Source organism: Bidens hawaiensis, unplaced genomic scaffold (genome assembly GCF_021521415.1).
Source record: "Bidens hawaiensis isolate Kalapana, Puna unplaced genomic scaffold, B.hawaiensis_p1.1 tig00029003_1, whole genome shotgun sequence".
In the NCBI taxonomy this organism is placed as follows: domain Eukaryota; kingdom Viridiplantae; phylum Streptophyta; class Magnoliopsida; order Asterales; family Asteraceae; genus Bidens; species Bidens hawaiensis.
Window position 1 is genome coordinate 111978 of NW_027505142.1, and position 8455 is coordinate 120432.

Sequence of the window (8455 nt, forward strand, 5' to 3'; positions counted from 1 at the left end):
GCCGAAAATAATGATGTTAGGTGGCCTGTATAAGTAATGCTGTTAATTTTTAACTAACAAACTATTATACATTTAGCCAAAAGTATTTGAGTTACATATTTATCATATTATTATAAATTACTTAAAATTCGGTTCGGTTTTTTGACATGCAAAATCGAAACCAAACGGTTAGTTCGGTTTTTACAAAACATAAAACCAAACTGTCAATTTTTATTTCAGTTCGGTTTTTTTGGTTTAGGTTTTTAGTTTCAAGCCAGTTTTTTGGGTTTCATGCTCTATTACCAAAAGTTACAAGACCTACCTCAATTAGCTACGTTTAGTTGTTATGTTGGGGAAATGAGAAATTGAAGATATTTAAATGAGCCGTTTTGATTCGAATTATTTTGACTTTTAACACATAATCCAACCCGTTTATGTAGCAACCTCTCGTGCCCTATTAAACAAACTAGGATGTTGATCTGTATTACATACAAGTTGATAAAAAAATTAAACAAACATGTCAATTTATAAAAATTATAATATACATGGCGATAACAAAACAAAACACTAAAAATTACAAATTTTAAGAAATACAAAATAATAAATTAGAACAAAAATCCATATAACATTAAATATAGAATATCGAGTAGGTGTGGGCTCTGTGGCTTGGCGCCTGAATCGATGGACCGTATTTTTTTAGAGTGCTCGACGGCTTCAGAGGTTTGGAGGTGGGTTAGCAACTGGTGTAAGGTGCCGATGATTGCAGCTTCTTCAGTTAGAGATTTACTTACACTTCATGATCAAGTGGGTTTGGGGAAAGTCGAGAAAGAGGCTTTCCAAGGGATCGTGGTTATAACCTGTTGGAGTATTTGGAAAGCAAGGAACGAGAACAGGTTTCGCAGTAAGGATATCAAGATTGAAGGCATTATTGGAGAAGTAAAATCGTGAGGATTCCTTTGGTTCAAGTATAGGTCAAAATGTAGAACAATCTCTTGGTTAGATTGATGTTCTTTTAATTTTAATATGATGTAATTTTGGTGTGTTTGGCCTCTCTCTGTTTTTGGAGAGGGGTGTTTGGTGTTTGTTTTTTCGGTGGTGTTTATAAAAGTTATAATTCGAAAAAAAATAGGGTAACATATATAGGGTTTTACACCTTAAAATTACATATAATAATTAACCAAACCAGATGTTATTAACATAAAATAACATTTTACATGATTAATTGTTTTCCAGTACCATGCAAAATGCATTCCAAGTTGGAGGAAGTACGTTTACCATCCAGACTTGCATTAGAAAGTTCATATGCCTTTCGAATTGCAGTATCACATAGTGTTTGAACTCCTACTAAGAGGCATTCAGAAACATGAAAAAAAAATCATCGGGTAACAAAAGAATCGAATTATTTGAAATAAATGAAGCCTTAACCCGCTCAAAGTAAGCTTTGCTTTTTCAAGAACAATGTGCATCCTTCAAAGAATTTTCACTTTATCATAAGCTACATTATAAGTATGCATATAGCAGCATACCACGTGTTAACTTTTAAGCCTAATTTTAATTTGTTTTAAATGAACATTACTTAATAATAATTCATTAGTTACGAGTAGATATGAGGTCATGACGATTTGAGTTTTCCCCATTCTATTAAAAGAATGAATGAATATACTACAAATGCTTAGTTTTTTTTTACCTATTGGTGCTTATGCAGTTGATTAGTACCCACACAACTTTCTTGAACCCGGGCCATGATGAGTATATGTATATTGGTGCAAATATCGGTTTAAGATCTAACATTAGCACGGCTACGTGTGCAAATTTGAAGGATGTATTGACGTGAGGTCGAATACTTACTAAAAAATAAACCGATTACAACTAACTAGATAACGGTAAGCGGGTGTTGAACACGGAGAGTTTGTGAAAAATGTGTTACTAAGTAGCTATTAAATTTATCTATATTAAACTAAGTGCAAAAATTAAATTCAATGATTTGGTTGTTTGATTTGAATAACAAAAACGAACTAACACAAATAAACGAGTTTTAAACCAATATGAGAAAATATGTCTTCCCTCGGTTTCAGGTTTCTACAAATGCCAAAATAAATGTTTAACTGAGATGAACGATAAAGATATAGTTCGTGATTATGCAACGATTGTGATAATTGAAAACCAAGTACTTGGATTGTAAATGCAAGGTAATCACTCAAATATCAATTAGATTATCTAACCCCAAATCCCTCCCAATTAATCTCGATTGCTTACAGAACCAAGAACTGACGGCTTAGAACACGAACTCGATAAACTAACAATCTAACAATCAATTCATAACACCATAATAATGAAATCAATAAGATCAAACTATTTTCTCAGAAATTGCATAAACATTCAATCAACATTCATAAAGAAACCTTACAATCCGAGGGAAAACACAAAGAGAATTAGCCAAGCATCATTAGGTTCATCATCCTTTCGATTAAAGTAATCATACGAATCACAAACCCAACTAATGATTACCAATACCAAAATATTGTTCTTGCACTCCAAATTCGTCCCTAGGGTATTCTTGATTGAAAGATGGCTAAAAAGACAATGAAAAACGGATTAAAAACAAAGAAAAATTGGCAGTTAAGGCTCTGACCGTGGCCCACGGTTCCCACCGTGGGTCATAGTGATGTTCTTGAAAAGTTGAACCATAGCCCATGATGGTCGGGTGTTTTGTATGTATTTTAGTGTATTAATTATGTAGTTTTATTGAGTATATTGTTAAAACTTTGGTACTTCATACGTGCTTTTGTATTTCAGGTAATTGATCGTTAAAGATGCTAAATGGGAGACCTGTACGAGCATGGAATGATATCTCGGGAAGACCGAAGCATTATTTGATGTCTTGGGAAGTGTTTCAAGGATTCGGGAAGAGTATAGATGAGTGATCATAAGCCGATGCTAAAACTGAACAAGATGGGTTGACTAAATGCGACCTTGAAGTAAAATGAGCATATCCTGAGCTAGAAAATGAGTTACGAGAACCATAATATATGAATTTTGGGTTTCTCGACGAGAGGAATCTGAAAATGAGGTTTTCTTAGGTCGCGGTACGCGATGTGATGGTCATATGGCCATCGCATACCGCGACGGGAGTGCAGACTAGAATTTTAGGTTTATATGTTATTTTTCATTCTGAAGAACCCGAACTCCGTTTTTACAACCAAGAGGCGATTTCCAGCAGTTTATAGGCGATTTCCACTACCCTAGCTTGTGTCAAGACTATATCTATAATCTCCTAAAATCGCACCCGGGATGTATAGTTTGTAATCTTTACAGTTTTTCTCATGTGATTAAGAACACTTGTATATTGTTATTGATGATTGATATATGATTATTGATGTTTAGTATTTCTGTGTGTTCGGTCGGTTTAGGTTTACGTTGGTCTGAACGACCTGTTACCAGTTGCTAGATAATTAGTCATATAACTTTTTGGTTAGAATGAATACGATAAAACGTACAATTACCCTTAACTGAGTCACACTGGCAAGGACCGTTTGATAACCAGTGCCGTGTGTAAAGTAATTGTTGACGTCTAAGGTTTTGTCTGGTTGATCAGTTTTCAGTTAATCATTAATAATAATTTTGTTAGGTTGCATGAGATACTGTTTGGTTGCTTACTTGAATTCCCGGGTGTGGTTTGCTTTGTTAACTGTTTACAACTCGTTTATTTGTTCGTTGCTTAGTTCTCTTAATTCAAAATATTGCTTGTGTGATCAACACTAAAACCAGTTACTTCATAATTATAATTCTGTTACACGAATTGCATTGACCACATACTCCTTGTGACACGATACCCTACTTGCTCTATCTATTTAGAATAATTAGGTTTTTGATTGACTCAAACGACGGTCATCAAAATGGCGCCGTTGCCGGGGAAGTGTATTAGCCCACGGTTCCCACCATGGGCCCCGGTGGCCTCCACGGTGATGTTGCTGCCACGGTATGGTGGCTTATGTTACTTTTTGGTTAATTGGACCGTGGCTCACGGTCTGGACCGTAGGTCACGGTGGACTTCAGCCACACACTTCATTTTTTCACATGTTTTGACTATCTCGACTTGCCGGTTCCTTCGGTTGCCTCGTTAGACACCATAATAGCTCCGGAACCTCCTTTAAACCTGCAATTAACCACACAACAATAGTTATCTATTTCCCACAAAATTAACACTTAATATATGGATTTTTATGTCGGTTAAGCACACTTACTGGTCATCCTCCGATGCACCCGTCATGTATACTCAAAATTAAACAAACTTTATCTAAGATCACATCTTCACTTCGCAATTTGTTAGTGGGGTTGCACCCCATAATTTTGCTGTAGATGCAAATTGTACAAATTTATGTATGAGTTTTGGCTGCACTTGAAACTAAACGACTTATACAATCGTCTAACAACTATCACCCAACTAAATTCAACATCTAATCAACTTAATAAATTATAGAGGTACTAAACCAAGCGCAACAACAATATTTAGTTTACAACTTCGGACAAAAAATGGTACTTTGAGATTGTAACTTTTACTTTTGTTTTGTTGTACATTATCTAAGGCACATTTTACATTGACTTATAGTTAATATTCATCATATATGGACTATGTCACATTTTATATCTATGTTATTTTTTAATCGATAAACCACTATGTTAATGTTTTTCAAGTTGAGTAACGAAATTATTTGGATCATTACTTGGATACCGGAGAGTTCATTGAGTGTTTTGTAAATCCGCTCAAAGCTAATTGGTGATAAGTTTGTGTTTTTGTAACATAAATTTGTATTCTCTACCTAACTTTACGCCACCCGCCGCAAAACGGGGGGTCTAAATACTAGTTTATCCTTAAAAATACATGTATGTAAAGAACACGTATCTTTGGAATAAGATCAATAAATAAACAACTTGAAAAGGAGTTGGTCTTCGTAGAAGCCCATGCTTCCCCATGCCAACTTTTGTATCATGTTTTAATACATTTACATTTACATTTAGCGTCTATAGTATTTCACTGTAAGTGAACAAGTGACACTTACAGTCCAAAGTTTATCTATTTGTATAGACTGAATTGTTTACGTAATAATGATTTTGTTAGTTGTCAAATCTATAATATTAAACAAACATGTGTATCATTATATTTGATATATCCATATTGAGAACCATAATTGTATTTATTTTCACAGCTTTCGCTTTATCTTTTACATTTCCGTCAGCATTCACAACGCTCTCCTCTACATTTACAACATGCTTGTAAATGCTTTTATATTTGTCCACAAATGATTTAATCTTGTTTGTGTTTAGAAACTAGAAACATGCGTCACGCAACGCCTCTTCGATTATCATGTTATCTTGCGCTATGCATTCAAACAATGTTTCAACTTTACATGTATCTAATAATAAAACACATCACATGTCACTAGTGTTATGAAATTCAATATACTAAAGAATATGCAATGGCGTGTACATGATAATTATAAAGCATACTGTGAAATCAACAACTTTATGCCCGTTGTCTGAAAATTCGACTTCACTCTCGTTGTCACTCTCGTTATCACTTTCATCACCACTCTCGTTATCACTCTTATCGCCACACTCGTCCACATACAAATCCCTAATCTTTCCACTCCCAAATCCCAATTTTTTTTCTCGAACCTTTCTCTATGTTGCAACATATCATTTGTCCAAAATTTTACTAGACTCGTTTGACGATCTACATTATATCTTGGGAAAACCAGTCTAGCAACATACATCAGCTATATTTTCTCAAACAATAACAATCAATATTGGCGCATGCAGTAAGAGCAATAACATTTAATTATTGTACACGCGACACAATACGTACTAAGAGGATTGTTAGTGGACCGCTGAACATTGACTTTTCATTGCAACTTTCCCATTTAGTTTTACGTTAATTCATTGAATTAGCAATGAATGAGCATTAGCCGACGTTGCCTAAATCTGTGTCGTCTTTGATGCGGTGGAGAAAATCAAGATTGTATGCTTTACTTCTCCAATTACATTGAAAAACAGCTTCACAAGGTCAAGTTTAAACATGATTTCGTCATAACGGTACGCAGACATCATCTTCGCTATTTTCGATGACATAATGTAAATTTTCTTTCAAGCCAACCGTATACCCGTGAATCTATTATTGTACTTAAGTAAAGGTAATCGGATCTCGTGGTTTGGATATCCAAGCAACTGACCTATAGACTTTTCGTCTATTTTTACCTTAAGGTCACCAACATCGATCTCCATCCGATCTTGGTTGAAACATGTCAACCACGTAGTGCCCAAGCGTGACGAGTATCCTATCTATTCTAAAATCAAGCATCTTCACAAAACATATGCTCCTAATAGCATGCAATTGTTTTTTTGAGAGGTTTTTTTATGGCTTCAAACAATTGGTGCGGAGATGAGCGGGTTCGTATGCCGAACCATTGACTTTTCCTACGTTGTCTGTGCTTTCCGTCACCTATCAAAACATCAATAACACATGTGTGCAATATGTTATTAGTGTCTATACATAAAATATTTGTACTTTACATATGCTATGCATCATTATTGCATATATGCAATAGATAGGTGCATTGATATATGTAATACACCAGAATCATGATTACGTGTAATACATGAGTAATGCATATACTTAGTATGTAATAATGCATATACGTAATACGTAAATAATGTGTATATGTACATAATGCATATACGTAATACGTAAATAATGTGTATATGTAATACACCTGTATTTCATATATGTAATACACTAGAACCTCGCGTATACGTGTAATACATTAGTAATGCATATATGCGATACACATGTGTATGGCGTATATGTAAACATTTGCATTATGTATTGCGTATATGTAATACATTTGTGTCACGTATACGTGTAATACAAAAGTAATGCATATACGCTATGCATTAGTAGTGCATATATGCAATACAAATGCATTACATATATATATATATATATATATTATCAGTAATGCACATATGTAATGCATCAATCATGCAAGTAATACATCTGTATTTATACGAGTCATACCCCTTATAGCGGTGTCTTCTTCGCTACTAGTTTATTATTTGTTTTCCTCTATGTTCTCCTCACCATCACCATTTGAACTATCATCGGCCAATGTCTCACATTTCACTCTACGTGTACGTGTTAGTTCGTCCCCTGTTTCACATGATTTGTAAAAAATGATATAAAAACACACGCAGTTTAAAATAAAGGAAAACAACTTAATAATATAAGCTACAATTCTGTTTGGAGTTATACATATTTTTCAAATCAAACTTTTAAAAAAATTCATAGAATTGTGAATTAAAAAGTTATAAACATATGTATAATTGAATTATCGACTAGATGGATATATTGGGAACTTTGTGGATTAACGTTAACAATTTCAGATGTTCATTGAAAAAAAGTACATTCATGAATAACCCAACAAAAATAGTATACAAATATGTAACATTAACAGTACGTTCGAGGTCATAAAGTTGAATTGGGTTATCCATTGTGTTAAAATATTTAGGTACTTGTTTAATTGCAATCTATTCACTTTTCTTTCCTGCATAATTAGATTTTCAAGAGGTTGAAGACACATCATAACCATTAACAGTAACATAGAAAGAGCATAGTGTTTAACTACTTACGTGGAGCCACTTATCATAATATGCATTTGAGTTAATCAACAAAATTCATAATTATTGTTTTTGTTAACTATTAAGAATGTCACAAACATACATATGTGTATTTACACTCGTATCATCTATGTACATATGCGTACAATTCACTAAACATCGTCTATGTGCATAAGAACAACTACTACATAAGTTTTGAGCACCTATTTGCACGCAAGTTTGAACAACTAAAGATATATAAAACACCTCAATCGGTTGGTTTTATATGAATTTATTTATTTAAAACAGTCTAAAATGTGAACAAAAGTCGGCTCGGATGTTACTTTTTCTATTTCGACCCGCCAAACCAGACTGTATTTGCAGCCCTTTGTTCGTAGTTTAAATCAAAGTTACAACATATATTGGCAAAACATGTTTGCGGTGAATGTATGCATGATGTGATTATTATTCAAGCATTTCATCAAACACTTAGTATGCATCATAAAAATAAGTTGACATGACAACTCAATTTAGCATCACCTTACAAACACATATCGTTGCAAACACTCATCACTAAACAAGAGTAACAAGCATGCCCTAGATTCAAGTTAATCATTTAACTCAAAATCCGTAAGTTGTAGATACATACATACATAGCAACAATTAATGATTACTCTCAAATATTAACTAACTATAAGAGAAACATTTCTAACTCAAGACTGTAAGTTACATACCAGGAGACGAGACGAGAGCGGTAGTAGATTCGGTTGTGTGTCGAGCTTAGTGCGTGTTAGGGCTGGATTTGTCTATCTTTATATGAATA